General features: G+C 44.5%; 1 protein-coding gene across 4 annotated transcripts in view; it reads right to left on the bottom strand.

Annotated features, from left to right (window-relative positions):
- The window catches only part of CNTN5 (contactin 5), a 1,193,410-nt gene that overhangs the window by 804,371 nt on the left and 371,863 nt on the right, over nucleotides 1–17,176 (bottom strand). The window lies entirely within an intron of this gene.

Genomic DNA, 17,176 nt, shown 5'->3' with positions numbered 1-17,176 from the left:
AGCATTAAAAGGCAAAGTTGTGCCTTCTATTAAAAACCTTTGAAGGCATTGAAAGACTTTGCCTGACATCTAAAAGGTACTAAGGAAGGTACCTGGCATACATAACTAACTAGGGGGGGAATTTATTTATTTATTTTACTCTCTTTTTTTAATACCGCCCAAAACTTACGTCTCTGGGTGGTTTACAAGATAAAACATAAAAAAATTAGTTAAAAACAAAAACAAGAAATTTAACACACAACAATTTAAAATCTTTTAAACAACATTCTAAAACAACATTAAAAACAATCAAAACACTATCAGTTAAAAGCCTGGGTGAACAGATGTGTCTTGAAAGACTTTTTAAAAATTGTCAGAGATGGGGAGGCTCTTATTTTGCACAGTTGGCACACAATTCAGGAGTCCCAAAGTAGCAGGTTTGAAAATCCACTGAAGCTTGGCTCTACGGGACCATATCAGCAATAGCCCTTGCTGCTCGCCCTCCCCATTCCCACTCTCTATCCTGAAGACTTATCTGGCAGTGGCACCAATAATGGAGAAGCTTGATGGTGAGCACCCATTATGGGCTACCATTATGGGATGGTAGGGTATCATATTTTGGGGAACTTCTTAAGACACTCCAGCTGAGCCAAGCCTTTAGCTGAAACTTTTAACTTAATTTTTAAATGGTTAGAATTTAATTGTTACAATTAATTGTTTATTTTTACAGGTTTATGCATCTATTTTAAATTGCTGGGAACTGCCTTAGGACACTACTAGCAAGCAGTATAAAAACAACAACAAATATTTATATACCGCTTTTCAACAAAAGTTTCCAAAGCAGTTTACATAGAGAAATAATAAATAAAAAAGATTGATCCCAGTCCCCAAAGGGCTTTGTGGGGGGGGGCGCGGTTAAAATCTACAAAATAAATAAATAATGATTTTAATCATATGGACATTTTACATTAAGGATTCAGATTCTATGGTTATTTTGGTATACTAAATGTATTGATTTTTCTGTGAGGAATTATAATTTTTTTTAATATTTTGCACAACCGTGTTATGAAGTAGAGAATGGTATTAATTGTGAAATGAGTATTGATCATTTAGTTTTAATATGTGATTATTACAAATATATTTTATGCTTTAAATTTCTAATTATGATCATCCCTACACAAATTTGTATAATACATACATACTTTTGTTTTCTTTTACACTTTGCCTTTGGAGAAGAACATCTTAGGTAGGGATGTACATGAACTACAGTTCAAGCACATTTCAGGAGCAGGTCCTTACTGGCTCTCCACCATCCTATGCAGCTTCCTGCTGGGGTGGTGGATGTCCCAGGAAGACCCGTGCGGTGTCAGCACAGATATGGCATCCACGTACTGTATGTGTGGACACCATTTGCATGGTCACCATGGTGTTTCTGACCACACAAATGGAGGATACCATTGGGGGTGCCATGTGTATGCTGACGCCATGTGGGGCTTCTTGGGATGCGCATTGCCCCAGCTCAGGACCTGGTCTCCTCTTTCTTAAAGTCCCTGGACTCCGCTCCCTAAATGTGCTCAAACCGCAGTTCGTGCACATCCCTATTTTTGGGTTCAAAACACATAGGAGTCTGGCTGATAAAGAATCGACAATCATCTTCATAACATCGTTGAGGTCCCTGCTTTTCTCTTATTGATTTACCATTCTATGTCATTCTCCCCATCTTATATTCTAAAGAAAGCACTCCCAAATTTTCTGAGTAATATTCTAAATTTCCATAATGGCAGGATGCAACCTGAACTTTACGTCTGATGAATTTCAGGAGCAAGGCTGCTTTGCAGTGAGACACAAAGAAGCTTGATTTTCTGCACACTGGCATCTGAACATGACTAGTTTACCACAAGAAAGGAGACAAACCCACACAATTTAAAGTGAATTTCCATCCGCTCCCAAGCTCCTATTGGTGTTATGAATCAGCCCCTCATACAGTATCAGCAAGGGTATGACATGCTGACAGGAATTGCCATCCAGCAGCAGAAATTAAGAGACTGATGGAATTGATTTAGAGGGAAGGATTAAGAGTGCCCGGTGCTTATATCTTTGTTAAATGGTGCTGAAGGGTGGATCTGATAAAAATCCATAAATATTTGAAGGGTAAATTTATCCAGGAGACAGAGGGGAAAATGAGGCTAGTGTTAGGCAACTGGTTTAAAAGACAAGCTAAACAACAGGAATAACTGGTAGGCAGTGATATATGGTGTTGGCACAAATACCATCACTGAAAATTAAAAATAAGATTGGGGAGGGGGAATCCCATCTACACTATTTTGGGGCTAAAGAGGGCTCTTTTTTTTCTTAAAGGGATTCTACCAGCACCGGGCAAAGCGCAGCACTGCATGGTGAGACTGGTCATCCCCGCATGCCAGGGAGACTGCAGAGTACCCTGCTTTGGCCAAAAATTTACACAGTATACAAACAATCAATCAGGGAGCTGTACTTAGGGTTGATGGGGGCCACTAATCGACCCTGGGCCTTACAATGAAGAATACTGAACCAGGGAACTGAGCCATATAGTCTCATTATAACAGTGGGGGAAGGGGGATCGATGTAGGGTGGTTATGATGGCAGTGGTGGTCATGGTCATGATGGCAGATTTTATCCGGAAAGCCAGTTGCTACATTTGTGTGGCAAGCACTGCCAAGGTTTCTTCTGATTGCTGAGTTCTGGTCATGGACCATAATAAATATTGACTTGACTTGCCAAGCTTTTAGCATTTAGAACCCCAGCTTCTTTCTATTAACACTTTCTTTCCCTTTTTGTTAACACATTTATATCCAACTTTTCTATTGTCCAAAGTAATGCTCAGATGAATTTCCTCCATCTCAGTGAATATTCTCTGAGGAAGCAAATATTCATTGAATATTTAAACTTTGGCATCAGCATTTGACATTCACGGATTGTGCAGTACCAGTGATCAACATTTGACAGAATCAGGGGTCTGGCATGCAGTTAAGAGTCAAAATCCACATGCAGTAGAAGTCAGCAGCTGACAGCATCAGACATGCAGCAATCAGTATTTTACAGTATCTGACAACTGACTTGCAAGAGAATTTAGGACATTTTATATCCACTGTATTCATTTCTTTACAGGTTGCTCCAGTGGTCTTGCTATGCTGGCAACTGCTACACCCTGGCAAGGGAAGATAATTGTGATCCCAATAGCAAAGCAGAAAGCAAAACAATAGCAGCAGAAGCCAGAGACATTGATAGTCCTGTCCATAGCTTCTCTCAGAACTGTACTGTCACCCAATAATTACAACATTGCACACCAATGATGTTCTATTTGAAGGAATGTGCAGAATCCAAAGGAATGCCATGACGACATCACAGAAACAGTGCACACCAGTTCCCACACACAGTGAAAAAACACACTCTCAGGAAGAGCCCTCAGCAACTGTTCAAGCCTCTCATAGTTGGGAGGAAACCTGCTAAGCCTCTTATGGATAGGAGGCAACCCATGTAATATAAGAACCAACTCAGTAGTATATGGATAAACAAGAGAGGTCCCTCACTAGTGGGCTTCCCAGAAGGATCTGGCTGGTCATCATTAGATACACTGCGTTACGTTTGATAAGCCTTTGGCTGAATCCTACAGAGTGGTTCTTAGCTTCCATCCATGGTGGCTCAACACCTCAGTGTGCCTGAAGCAGGGTACCAAATGTCAGCCCCCTTCTGTGCATCTTTCTCCCCCTTTTCCCCTTTATTGTTAAAGTGGGGGCAGAAGCACATGTTGTTGCCTCAGTGGTGCCCCAATAATCTGCTGCCTGAAGCAACTGCCATATGGAAGGGCCATGCCCTGGCTTCCATGCCCAATAATTCCACGGACAAAAACTGACTCCTCAAAGCACAAGCTTCAGGACCCCATCAGAAGGGTTTGAATCCCCTGACAGATCAAACACAGAAAGAGTGGCCTGCAAACAATTCTTTTGGCAGGGACAGAGACCAAAGTCAAACAGGAAAGAATCATCTCAATAACTGGCCAACTTTATAGCCCGCTAGGCAGGAGACCTGTACTTGGCTCCGCAGGGGAACGGAACAGCATGAGACCCGCTGTGGTACCATGGATGCCACACAGACAATATTCAGATCAGTCTACACCACAGGTGTGCCTTGGTGTTCATGTGAGGCACACATTTTGCAAAGAAGTGGAAGCTACCTGGATTGTAGAACCAAACTCAAGTGATAGTGATAGTTCTGTGTGTGTGTGTGTGTGTGTGTGTGTGCGTGCGCGCGTGCGCGTGCATTGCAATGGAAAACAGGATGTGTGGGTTTGATCCCCATCCTTGAAAGATGGAAATGTGGTCTTCACACAACAATATTGACCCATCCCGTGCAGAGTCCTGATAGCAACAATAATTGTAGATTGAAAATAGCATAGACAGCAGTAGAAGAACCCAGGCTGCCTGCTCCAGAGACAACACTTTACTACTACACAGCCACAAGAGAGGTTAGAGATGCAACCTTCATAGTCTCCTAGGACTTACTCTATGGCATGGCACTCTCCCTTGCTCACTCTCCAACTCCATGCGTCATGCTCAGGGACCCTAGCCATATGTTCCACCAAATGGTGGTCCAATGTGGAACTGCAGCACAACAGAACAGCAAGTTCATTACACAGCATAAGACACGGTATGTTCATCCCTGGCTACAGGCTCCCAGAAAACAGACTGGGGGGAACCACACATGTAAAGCTCAGATACAGCAAATAAGACAGTCCTCAAAATGACGGACACATGAGCCAATAACTCCATTCAGCTACCAACCTGATGAATCCATGCCAGAGGGAGGATGCCTCTCATTTTACTCAGCCCCTTACATCCCATCCATTGCATCTTTTGTTTATTTGCCTAGTTCTCCTTGTTACCAAAAATGGTTGGAACCTAAAACTCCATTATGGGTATCTCCGATTGAAGCTTTATCACGTAAAGAAGTAAATATGCAACTGCATTGGGGTACCTATAGGGATTTGTTATATTTTCAGGAAAAGGACTGTAAGTTAAAAAGTTTAACTGAAGTACAAAATTTGGTCAGAGATTGGTTTTAGTATCATCAGTTAAATGAGATGTATAAGAAGGCTTTTAAAGTTGGATTTGAAGATCAGATTTCGAGTTTTGAAAAGGAATTATGTGAAAATGATGAAAAATTAGTTTCTAAAATGTATAAACTTTTACTTCTGGGGGAGACAAGAGAGGAACTGGTTAAAACGACCATGATAAAGTGGGCTCAAGATGTGGGGTGTAATATAGAAATGGCAGCCTGGGGAAAATTATGGAAAAATGATTTAAAATTTACTGCATGTTATGCTTTAAAAGAAAATTATTATAAAATGATGTATAGATGGTATTTGACACCCAAAAAATTGGCATTAATGTATTAAAATATTTCAAACGAACGTTGGAAGTATGGACATTCTGAAGGTACTTTTTTTCATATGTGGTGGACCTGCGGGAAGGCTAAGGCCTATTGGGATATGATATATAATTAGTTAAAGAAAATATTTAAAATGACATTTCCTAAGAAGCCAGAATCCTTCCTACTGGGAATAACACAAGGTGTGATTTCTACAACTAATTTAACATTTTTTATGTACGCTTCTACGGCGGCCAGAATAATATATGCACAGAAATGGAAGAGTAATGAACTGCCTTCAAAAGAAGATTAGCTGATAAAAATTTTGGAATATGCGGAGATGGCAAAACTTACAACATTGATAAGAGACCAAAATTTAGAATGCTTTAAAGAAGATTGGAAACCATTTTTGTTGTATCTAAAGAACTATTTTCCTACTATGGACTTTACAGCAGGGTTTGAAATTTAGTAAAAATTGCAGGTTGGGTGGATTAACTGTGTTTGTAAGGGTTTAAATTTATGTTTTGAATTATTATTATAGCAAGGGTAAATTTTATAGCTGATGATTCACGAAGAGATGTGTGCGGGAAGTCCACGTTTGCTTATTTGTTAATGATAATATTACTATTGTTAAAATCAATAAAAATTGAATTTGGGGAAAAAAAGTTCTCCTTGTTACCAGCATTCTTTTTGCTCTCCAATGAACACAGTACCTGGGTACTGCATCCACAGTTGTGTAATAATGAATAAGCCATGTGACATGAAGAGAATCAAGAAACATGCTATTTCTCACATGCTATCCACCTTGCTTGTTTTCATGATAGAGGACTTGCAATCACATAGGGGCCTGTGAATTCTCTGTTTGACCTCTCAGGGCTGAGGGCCTACACCTTGTTCATGGGCTTATCCTGGAAAAACATTCAAAAGGGTGAGGATTTGGTTGGAATTGCACAGGGCCTTTCCACTTCCCCTTCTTCCGCTTACTGTTGCTGTCTTAATTAACTAACTTAGAGTTGTTGGAGCACCCCATCATTACCAATCATGGGGATGTTCTCGTTGGAGCTAGGACCCTGGCAGCATCAGCTCTCAGCTGCAATGTCTCATAGTGACCACTGGCAGGGTGGTAGGTGGTGGTAGGGTCATGGATAAAAATGCTGGACTCCTCCCCTTTTTGTTCTTCCAGTGTTAGTCTCCATTTTGTCTCTTCAGAGATGGCTGTTCGTTTTGGTCTCTCTCTCTTTAGCCATGAGCTACAGCTGGAATTAGCTGCAGTTTTTTTCACATCTGTTTGTAACCTTTTATTTAAATGAATCCTTGTTGTTCTTCAATACTAAAGAACTTTCTCAAGACCTGTTGCTTTGCTGCATTCTCACCAAACTGGTTTTGCTCTGCTATTTGGGGACTGAACTGCCATTCTTCTCCTACAAAGGGTTCTGGTCCCAGAAGCCAGTCAATAAAAGAGAAAAGCCTAGAGAGTTAAATAGTTAGCAAATCATAGAGAAAAGCTTTGAAAATGGAGACAGCACAAGGATTCCAGATGATTGAAAAGTTGAAAGGTCCTGAGTACAAGCCCTGGTCTTTGAAGATGGAGATGCTCCTCAAGGGTCATGGACTTGGCAGAGTTCTACACACCTAGCATTCTGTAGATGCAGGAAAGGAGCAGAAAGAATGGGACAAAACAGATGAAAGGCATCAGGAATGACTTGGGATTATATAAAAAGAAGTATGTGGTTTCCAAAGTGCATCTAATAAGAAAACTGAGCAATAAAAGAGAAGGAGAAAGTCTGTCCAAGCACATAAATGAAATGTTAGAAATATCTAGGCAACTGCAAGCTCAAGAAATAATCATGCCAGATGAGGTTTGGTAGGATTGCTGTTGAATAGTTTGCCACATTACTTTGATAGTGTGACTAGTGCCTTGGAAGTCAAGGAGGATACAGACTTATAATTTGTAATGAACTGTCTAGAGGAATTTGAAGGGATGATAGGCAACCAAAGGAAAGTGAAGCCAGCATAGCAGAGTGGTTAGAGTGTTGGATTAAGACCAAGAAGACCCAAATTTGAATCCCCATTCAACCATGAAACTCTCTAGGTGACTCTGGGCTAGTCATGTATCTCGTAGCCTACCCTCTGGGCCAGTCATGTGTATCTTAGCCTAACCTTCCTCACAGGTTTGTTGTGAGGATAAAAATAACCATGTACACCACTCTGAGCTCCTCAGAGGAAGAGCAGGATATAAATTAAATAAATGCATTTTGAACCTTGCAAAGAAATGACATGCTTTACTTGTGGAAGCCCCAAATACTTGCAGAATTAGTGTCGCAAGAATAAAGAGTTTGCTGACAAAAGGCAAGCAAAACAAAGTTTCAAAGAGAGTGAGTCATCTGGGAACACAGAGTACAGAACTTACAAGCAACCAGAGACTAAAGCTAATAAGCAAAGGATATACCAAGAACAGATAGTTTTGAAAGCTAAGTCTGAGAAAAGCAGCAGTGGCATTTGAACTGTCTCAGATGCTACAAGCAAGATGATTATAGAAAGGGAAATATTTATAAACCTAAATACCAGTTGTGAAATCCCTATATATTTGGGAGATCGAAAACTGATGTTTGCAGAAGGGAAAGGATCCACACAGTTGCTCTGCAAACTGGAGAAAGGAGAAACCGTTGGATTAACAATTGAAAAAGCTTTGTATGTGCCTACTCTAGAAACAAGTCTGATGTCTGAAAAATATGCTACAGAAAGGGGTTATGAAGTAAAATTTAAAGGAAGGCACTGTTTCATTACTCATAAACAAGAATTGCTTATGAAACCAGCTTTACAAGAGAATGGATTCTATGAAGTAGAATGTGTGACTGAAAAGGCCAAAACTGTGAAAGAATGCACACACAAAGGATGTCTGAATTTTTGACAAGAAAGTTAGGCCATAGAGATGCCAAAATATGTCAGGCTGAAAAGTTGGATTTGGTAAAGGGTCTAAGAATAGCCCCCTGCAGCACTGAATCAAAGTGGCAAATGGCAATTTTGGAGGTTTTGTAACCAAAACGAAATCAAGAATTAAAAAACAAATTTTCCCCCCCAAATCGAAATGACTGTGATTTGGTAAAGGGTCTAAGAATAGCCCCCTGCAGCACTGAATCAAAGTGGCAAATGGCAATTTTGGAGGTTTTGTAACCAAAACGAAATCAAGAATTAAAAAACAATTCCCCCCCAAAAAAATCGAAATGACTGTGTTTCGGACAGAATGCTTTGTTCTTTGGAAAAGCACTGCAATTCAAATTGACTTCTCTGACTCTCTCCACTCCAGCTGAGGCACTGAGTGATTAGCAGAAGATAAGATATACAAAAAACTGGCAGAGCTTCCCTGTTGAGCATGAATGGTTTAGTTAAGTATGTGTTGTATTCAGTGTGATTGAAATGCAAACTGACCTTGCAAAGGGATTTGAAAGACAGCATTTAGAGACAGAAATACCCAAATATCTTTGGGAGCTCAATGCAATTCCAAAGCGATTGCTAAAAGCCATGATATAAGTTGTGTGGAGAAGCTTTTCGAGAAGCTGGTTAGGAAAGTTCTGAAATTACACAGGTTTATCTTTCAAAAGGTTTAGAAAGAATCTCTTGACTTGTTCAGGGCTCTTTTGAAGAGCTATTTTGTTTTTCTTCTGATTTTTAAGAGTTATAGTGGTGTCTAAGTTTTGTTGCCCAAGTTGAGCAGTCTAATTTAATTTAGGCCACAATGTAATTTGGTGGAACATGATGTCTAAGCCAGTGGGTCACAACTTTTGCCATTGCAGGGACAGGTCATCCACATGGGACTACAGGAGACAAAAGGAGCGGGGTGGGGAATATCCCTGTCAATTTATTGACATCCCCAGGAATCTTAGTTGCTTCTCTCTTTCTTGCAACCATGATGCATGGTTTTGCACTTTCTTAAATGCAGTGATGATAAATCTCAACAATTCTGAACAGTAGGCTGATTTGTTTGGGCTACAGCTCACTTCAGTTCAGTTAAACAAACATTTGAAGCTGTTCCATAGTAGCAAGGCAGTTTTATTTTATTTTTTTACATTTTATATCCCGCTCTTCCTCCAAAGAGCCCAGAGCAGTGTACTACATACTTAGGTTTCTCCTCACAACAACCCTGTGAAGCTGTTCCATAGTACCAAGGCAGTTCATTGGTCTATCTTGCTATCTCAAGTGACCTGTGGTCACTGTTCCATGGGGAGGGAGTGTTTTTATTGAAAGATTGCTTGAATCCACAAATGGGTTGTGCTGCTGTGCTAGTGCCACAGGGACAGGCTCACACCCGCTGCAAAATTCTCAAATAACTGTGCCAAAGTATTAATTGTCGTTGTTCATAATTTTCTTCACTCTTTCAACTTGTTTATGTGGGGTTTCAGGGGCAAAACAGTGGGCTGGGTGGCAGTGCCCCAAGGGTTGGTGTACCCAGATTCCAAATAGGGCAAAGGGCTGATTCCCTATGAATTTTTGAGATTTACGCATCTTTAAGATTTTACCCTATAGGGAATAATGGAGGTTTCAGCAGCCCCATAAATCCACCTGGGGGGCACTGGGGTGACCCAAAGAGAGTGGTGGTGTAGTGCACATGGGGTGCCAACCACCCCATGGGTTGCTAACCCATGGGCTGCTGGGTTCTGTTGTTTCTGAGGTACTCTGAGTGCAGATTATCTGGTAGCATATGAGATTTTCAATGACAAATCATGAATCCACTCTCATATGCCACCAGAGAATCTACACTCAAAACACCTCAGAAACAACAGAACCCAGTACCCCATGGGTTAGCCACCCATGGGGGTGGTGGGCACCCTATGTGCTCTACACCACCACTCATTCTGGGCCACCCCGGTGGCCCCCAAGTGCAGTTATGGTGTTGCTGAAACCTCCATCATTCCCTATGGGGAAGAACCTTAAAGACACATAAACTCTATTAAATCTCTAAAAAAATCAGCTCTCTGCCCAATTCCTTTGAAATAATTCTGGCAGCTTACTTGCCCCCACTGGGTACTGCCACCCACCCTACTCTGCTCTGGGCCATGCCCTTTCCCCCCAATGTGAAGCTATACTTTTGCTGAAACCTCCATTATTCTCTATGGGAAAAATCTTAAACTTCAAAAATTCACCAAGAATTAGCCCTTTGCCCAATTCCTCTGAAATGTGGGTGGTCGCTTCCACCCATTCGTCTCTACCAACCCCACCCACTAGTTTTTCCCCAGGGCCATTTTTAAACAATCCAAAATGTTTCGGATTCAGATTTTGCAATTTTGAACAAAAAACAAAATTGGGGTGTTTCGGATTGGCTGATTTAGAACAAAGAACAAAATGGGGGTATTTTGGATTCAGGCCAAAAACAAAACAGAAAATAAACAAAATGCACAACCCTACTGTATAAGAGCAAAGGTAACACAGCCTGATTTTCTTCCACACAAAGAAAGAGAAACACAGCATCCTTCAGATCTGATTCATAGTGATGTTTGTGAACCTATGTAAGTTAATACATCAGGAGGAAATAAATATGTTCTTACTTTCATTGAAGACTAATCTAGACACACATATACATACCTGTTAAGTGAAAAGGGACAAGTACTAGAAAGACTTAAAGAATATGCTGCAAGAATGAGCAACAAATTTGGGAGAAAGCCACAAATCCTCCGCACTGACAATGGTGGTGAATACACTGAGAATGATGTCATAAGATTCCTAAAAGAGGAGGGCATTGAACACCAAAAGACTGTTCCTTATATTCTGGAGCAAAATGGACTGGTTTTTTTCTTTCTGAAAGAACCGTTCTCTTATGGAAATGATGAGATGCATGCTTGTAAATGCTGCTTTGGCTACTACATACTGGGGAAAGGCAGTGATGACTGCTACTTACTGCAAAACAGATTGCCAGCATGGCAACAAGCCCACTTTGAGTCATATAAGAGTGTTTGGATCTATTCTAAAACATACTCCTATATACCAAAAGCCAAAAGGACAAAACTCAACTGTAGATCTGAGGAAGGAATACTTGTTGGCTATTATTGGTGTGCCCGAACCGGTCCGGCAGCCATTCCAAAGAATGGCCGAACTGCCGGACCGGTCCGGCCCTGCCAGGTCCGGGTCCGGGTGGGGGGTATGTCTTTAAGGGCGGGGAGGGCTTGCTTAGCCCTCCCGCCTCCTTGCCCCCGCCAGCGCCTGTATTGAACACTATAGGGGCACTGGAAACCAGCCGCCCCCCCCCCGCCGCCGCGGCGAAATAACCCCTAAAACCAGCCAGCCCTCCCTCCCTCCCAGCTAGCTGCCCGCCCGCCCGCCCCCCACCCACTCACCCACCCACCCGGTCGCTCACCCGGTCGCTGGATAAAAAGCGAGAGGAGCTCCGGCACAGAGCTCCTCTCGCTTGGAAGGCCTCCAGCAGAATGGTGGCTTGCGCGCGCGCGCATGCGCGTGCTGCAAACCACGCCGTTCTCCGGAGGCCTGGTCTACCCGCCGGGAAAGGGCCGGGTAGACCGGGCCTCCGATCGCTGGGTAGACCGGGCCTCCGATCGCCAGAGGCCCGGTCTACCCAGCGATCGGAGGCCCGGTCTACCCGCCGGGAAAGGGCCGGGTAGACCGGGCCTCCGATCACTGGGTAGACCGGGCCTCCGGCGATCGGAGGCCCGGTCTACCCAGCGATCGGAGGCCCGGTCTACCTGGCCCTTTCCCGGCGGGTAGACCGGGCCTCCGGAGAACGGCGTGGTTTGCGGTGCGTGCATGTGCGCGCGCGCAAGCCACCATTCTGCTGGAGGCCTTCCAAGCGAGAGGAGCTCTGTGCCGGAGCTCCTCTCGCTTTTTATCCAGCGACCGGGTGAGCGACCGGGTGGGTGGGTGAGTGGGTGGGGGGCGGGCGGGCAGCTAGCTGGGAGGGAGGGAGGGCTGGCTGGTTTTAGGGGTTATTTCGCCACGGCGGCGGCGGCGGGGGGGGGGGCGGCTGGTTTCCAGCGCCCCTATAGTGTTCAATACTGGCGCTGGCGGGGGCAAGGAGGCGGGAGGGCTAAGCAAGCCCTCCCCGCCCTAAAAACAAGGCCCCCCTTCGGTGCCGGTCCGGACTTCTCCGGACCGTGCACATCCCTATTGGCTATTCCATAGGATGTAAAGGATGTAAAGGATATAGGATTTTAGACTTTGCCACAGAAAGAAAGTTGCCTGCTAGAAGTGGACCTAAATTAATAGGTTATATGGATGCAGACCCAACTGGGGATCAAACAGATTGGAAGTCAACCAGTGGTTATGTATTATTTTATGGTGGTGGAGCAGTCAGTTGGCATAGCTGCAAGCAATCAATAGTTGCTCTCTCATCTACTGAGGCAGAATTTGTATCTGCCACTCAAGCATGTCAAGAGGTGGCATGGCTGCACAAGTTAATGTCGGATTTCAGCATAGACGAACGAAAACCCACTGAGATGTTCGAGGATAATCAAAGCTGCACCCAGATCTCACAAATGGAGAAAATTAAATTTAGAACAAAAAACACATTGAAACAAAATATCATTATATGTGCGATGCACAAAAAAAAGGACTTGCAAAACTGATGTATTGTCCAAGGGAACAAATGGTAGCAGAGCCGTTGCCCAGGAATAATTTCAAAACCTTGAGAGAGAAGTTGGGACATATAGACAGCAGCATGAGCCAATGAGAAGGGATGCTGGAGCTAGGACCCTGGGAGCCTTAAAAAACAACAACAAATCCTTATAGTTCTTCAATACTAAAGAACTGTCTCAAGAACTCTTGCTTTGCTGGCTTTCTCACCAAACTGGTTTTGCTCTGCTCTTTGGAGACTGAACTTCCATTCTTCCCCATGGGTATAGCATTTGTTTCTGCAGACAAACCAGTACTTGCGAACAGCATGTATGCAAGGCTATGGGGCATATTGGCAGGGGGGTGGGTCTTGTCAGGCTATTCCCTTATACCTGGGTACAGTAAAACATGAATAGTCCTACAGTCTCATTGAGTTTTTATTGCAAAATGTTACATGCATCAGATATGTTAGTTAGAGTAGGCCAGCTTCAACAGCATCTGTGGCTTCTTCACCCTGTTTATGTCCATGCTTTGGAAATGACTAATGGGTTTATTACAACTGATCACAAGAGTGCATGATATATATCAGATCCCTAATCCTTTCCATCTTACACAGGGCTGTCAAGGCTGTCCTGACTCATATAGCAACAGATATTTGTGCTGAATTGGCCTCGAATGCATATGCTTATGTAGCCTTCCCCCATCGGTCAAAGTCCTGTAATCATTGCTTTATACATAGGATTGATCTACAGTTACACTATAGTAAACAGCTGGCTGGCACATGCTAATGTATGCATTTCCAAGAACCGTTACTTCCTAGATGCTCTGGTCAAGCTGGAGTGTTTAATTCCAAAGCCTATATGGCCTTGACTGATTAAGGATTAGTCACAGCCATATTTTCCTTCTGAGTGGCATGCTAAAGAATCTGACACACTAACAGCTCTTTCCACACTCAGTTAAGATGAATTACTTTTAAGCTGATCTGGGCCCTGCTCACTTCACCAACCAATTGACTTCAGTGGGACTAAATCAGCTTATAACTGAATATCCCAGCTTAACGTAGTTGTGGTTGAGGCTATAAAGGTATAATGAAAATAAAAGATCATTCGTTTAGAAAAATGAATTTAGTGAGAATGACCATCATTCAGTAGCAGACCACACAACCTCAGATGGCTGTAGGTTCAATCTTGAGCAGTATTCTCTCTAATGTTTTTTTCATCCATGTGCTCATACCACACAGTTTTGTTCTGGGCAGCAGTATCAATGCAATGTGTGCATACGTGCATTCAAAATTGGATCTTCCTGATTCAGCCGGAACGGGATCTAACATTAACTGAGCAGATATTTTTAAAAAATGTGTGAGCATGCTCGTGTGCACATACCTTAGAGGGAACTATGGTTCCTAGCATCTCAAGTTAAAAGGATTACATATAGCATGCTCACAAAGGAACAGAAGCTCTGCCAGAGATCTTGGAGGTCAACTGCCAATCTGTGTAGACACTGACTCGCTAGAAGGCCCAACAGTGTGACTCACATTTGGTCAATGGAATAAGTGTGAAGTATGAAGATAGTTTGTGAAGTATGAAGATACTGTCTTCAACAGTATGAAGATAGAAAGTCAGCAGGGGAAGGGGAAAGTCAGCAGGGGAAGGGGCAGTTTCCAGTGTATTGCACAGAGTGCCACATGTATGACTATTTGCCCCATGGGCAGAAGTCATGGGTGTGTGCTCGGTGCAAGGAGCTCCTGGCCCTCAGGAAACAAATCCGTTCCCTTGAGAGCAAGGTGGCAGATCTGGAGAAGCTCAGAGAGACAAAGAGGCATGTGGACGAGACCTCCAGGGATTTGATAGAGGCATCCCACTCCAGGGCTGGTAGCTCCTCTGCTGTCAGGGAGAATGAAGGTCTTGGGCAAGGAGGACATCAGTCTGAGGAAGAGGGAGAAGCTCCTTTAGAAGGGACCCCTTCCGTGGATGATGAGCCCATATCCTCTCGCACGGGGGATACTCCTCTGGGGGGTGGGGGCCTCCTTTTAGTGGGTGATTCGATCATTAGAGGTATAGAGAGATGGGTTTGTGACCTGCGTGTTGACCGCACAGTGCATGTGTGTTGACTGCACAGTGACTTGCCTGCCTGGTGCAAAGGTTGCGGACATCATGCAGTGTCTAGACAGGCTTCTAGGCAGTGCTGGGGAGGAGAGAGCTGTCGTGGTGCACGTTGGCACCAACAGTGTGGGGAAATGTAGTCGGGAGGTCCTGGAAGCCAAATTTAGGCTGATAGGTAGTGTATTGAAGGCCAGGACCCCCAAGGTAGCATTCTCAGAAATGCTACCTGTTCCACACGCAGGTACAGTGAGACAGGCAGAGCTGAGGGGTTTCAGTGCGTGGATGAGACGTTGGTGCCGGGAGGAGGGGTTTAGATTTGTTAGGCACTGGGACACATTTTGGGGCAAGCAAGGCCTGTACAAAAGGGACGGGCTGCACTTGAACCAAGATGGAACCAGACTGCTGGTACTTAAAATCAAAAAGGTTGCAGAGCAGCTTTTAAAATGACACTTGGGGAACAGCCGATGGGAGCTGGGCAGTATCCCGTTTGGCAAAAGCCATCCCTTAAAGTGCGAGGGTGCAATGAATTCAGATAAAACAGAAGGGGACAGTGCAGAACCACATAAAGAGCAGACAGGAGCCTGTGCCAGCAGGCCAAAGAGTCATAAGAATAGCATACTTCAGGGGAGAGATTCAGAGTATATGTGCTTATATGCCAATGCCAAAAGCTTCTGAGCCAAGATGGGTGAGCTGGAGTGCTTGGTTGCTAACACAGAAATAGATATAGTGGGCATGACAGAAACATGGTTGAACAGTGAGAACCAGTGGGACACAGTCATCCCTGGGTATAAACTCTGCAGAAAGGACAGGGAGGGGCGCATTGGAGGTGGAGTAGCACTGTATGTTAAAGAAGGGATAGAATCTAACAAGCTTGAAAACCTAGGTGGACTCACTGGAGTCTAGGGGTGTGCATGGAACCGGTCCAGCACTGGGGTGGGGAGTTCCACTTTAAAAGGGGGGGCTTTACTCACCCCTTCCAGCAAAGTAACATATGTTATGTAGTAATCGGGCGGCAGGGTGCCGCCTGCTTCAATCTCCGCTGCTTGGGCTCCAGTCCTTTGTAGATAGTCATAATCGGGCGGCAGGATCGCTCCCAGTCCCTGCTGCCCTCTTCAGGCTAAGCAAGCCCCCCTCGGCTGGCAGTCGCCCCCTGCACCTATCAAGGGGTTCCCCGCTGCCCCCTTCTTGTGAAATAGCCCCCATTACAAGAGGACGGCTGGAGAACTCCCCTGCTGTCCTTTCCCCTTTGCCGGCTTGGCTTGAAATGGCTTCTAGGAAGCCTTTCGTGCCCGCCGCCCGCTCGCTAAAGTTAACTTATTAAGTTAACTTTAGCGAGCGGGCGGCGGGAGAACTCCCTGCCATCCGCTCGCTTTGCCGGCTTGGCTTGAAATGGCTTCTAGGAAGCCTTATGCGCACGCGCGCGAAAGGCTTCCTAGAAGCTATTTCAAGCCAAGCCGGCAAAGGGAAAAGGACAGCAGGGGAGTTCTCCAGCCGTCCTCTTGTAATGGGGGATATTTCACAAGAAGGGGGCAGCGGGGAACCCCTTGATAGGTGCAGGGGGCGGCCGCCAGCCGAGGGGGGCTTGCTTAGCCTGAAGAGGGCGGCAGGGACTGGGAGCGATCCTGCCGCCCGATTATGACTATCTACAAAGGACTGGAGCCCGAGCAGCGGAGATTGAAGCGGGTGGCACCCTGCCGCCCGATTACTACATAACATACGTTACTTTGCTGGAAGGGGTGAGTAAAGCCCCCCCCTTTTTAAGTGGAACTCCCCACCCAAACCAAAACCACCCCGTGACCGGACCGGTCTGGAGGCCTTTAGAATGGCCTCCGAACTGGTCCGTGCACATGACTACTGGAGTCCTCCACAGAAACCCTGTGGGTGACTATACAAGGCCGGAAAGGGAACGTGCTACTGGGGATGTGCTATCGCCCTCCGGATCAAAACGCCGACAGTGACTTCATGGTCACTCCATGAAATTGATTGCCAGGAGGTCTAGGACCAACAAACGGAAGTACTTTTTCACATAACGCGTGATCCACTTGTGGAACTCTCTGCCACAGGACATAGTGACAGCCAACAACCTGGATGGCTTTAAGAGGGGTTTGGATAACTTCATGGAGGAGAGGTCC

This window comes from Hemicordylus capensis, chromosome 3 (assembly GCF_027244095.1).
Source record: "Hemicordylus capensis ecotype Gifberg chromosome 3, rHemCap1.1.pri, whole genome shotgun sequence".
Lineage (NCBI taxonomy): Eukaryota > Metazoa > Chordata > Lepidosauria > Squamata > Cordylidae > Hemicordylus > Hemicordylus capensis.
The sequence above is the reverse complement of the archived record's forward strand: the minus strand, read 5'-3'. Positions and strand labels throughout refer to the sequence as shown.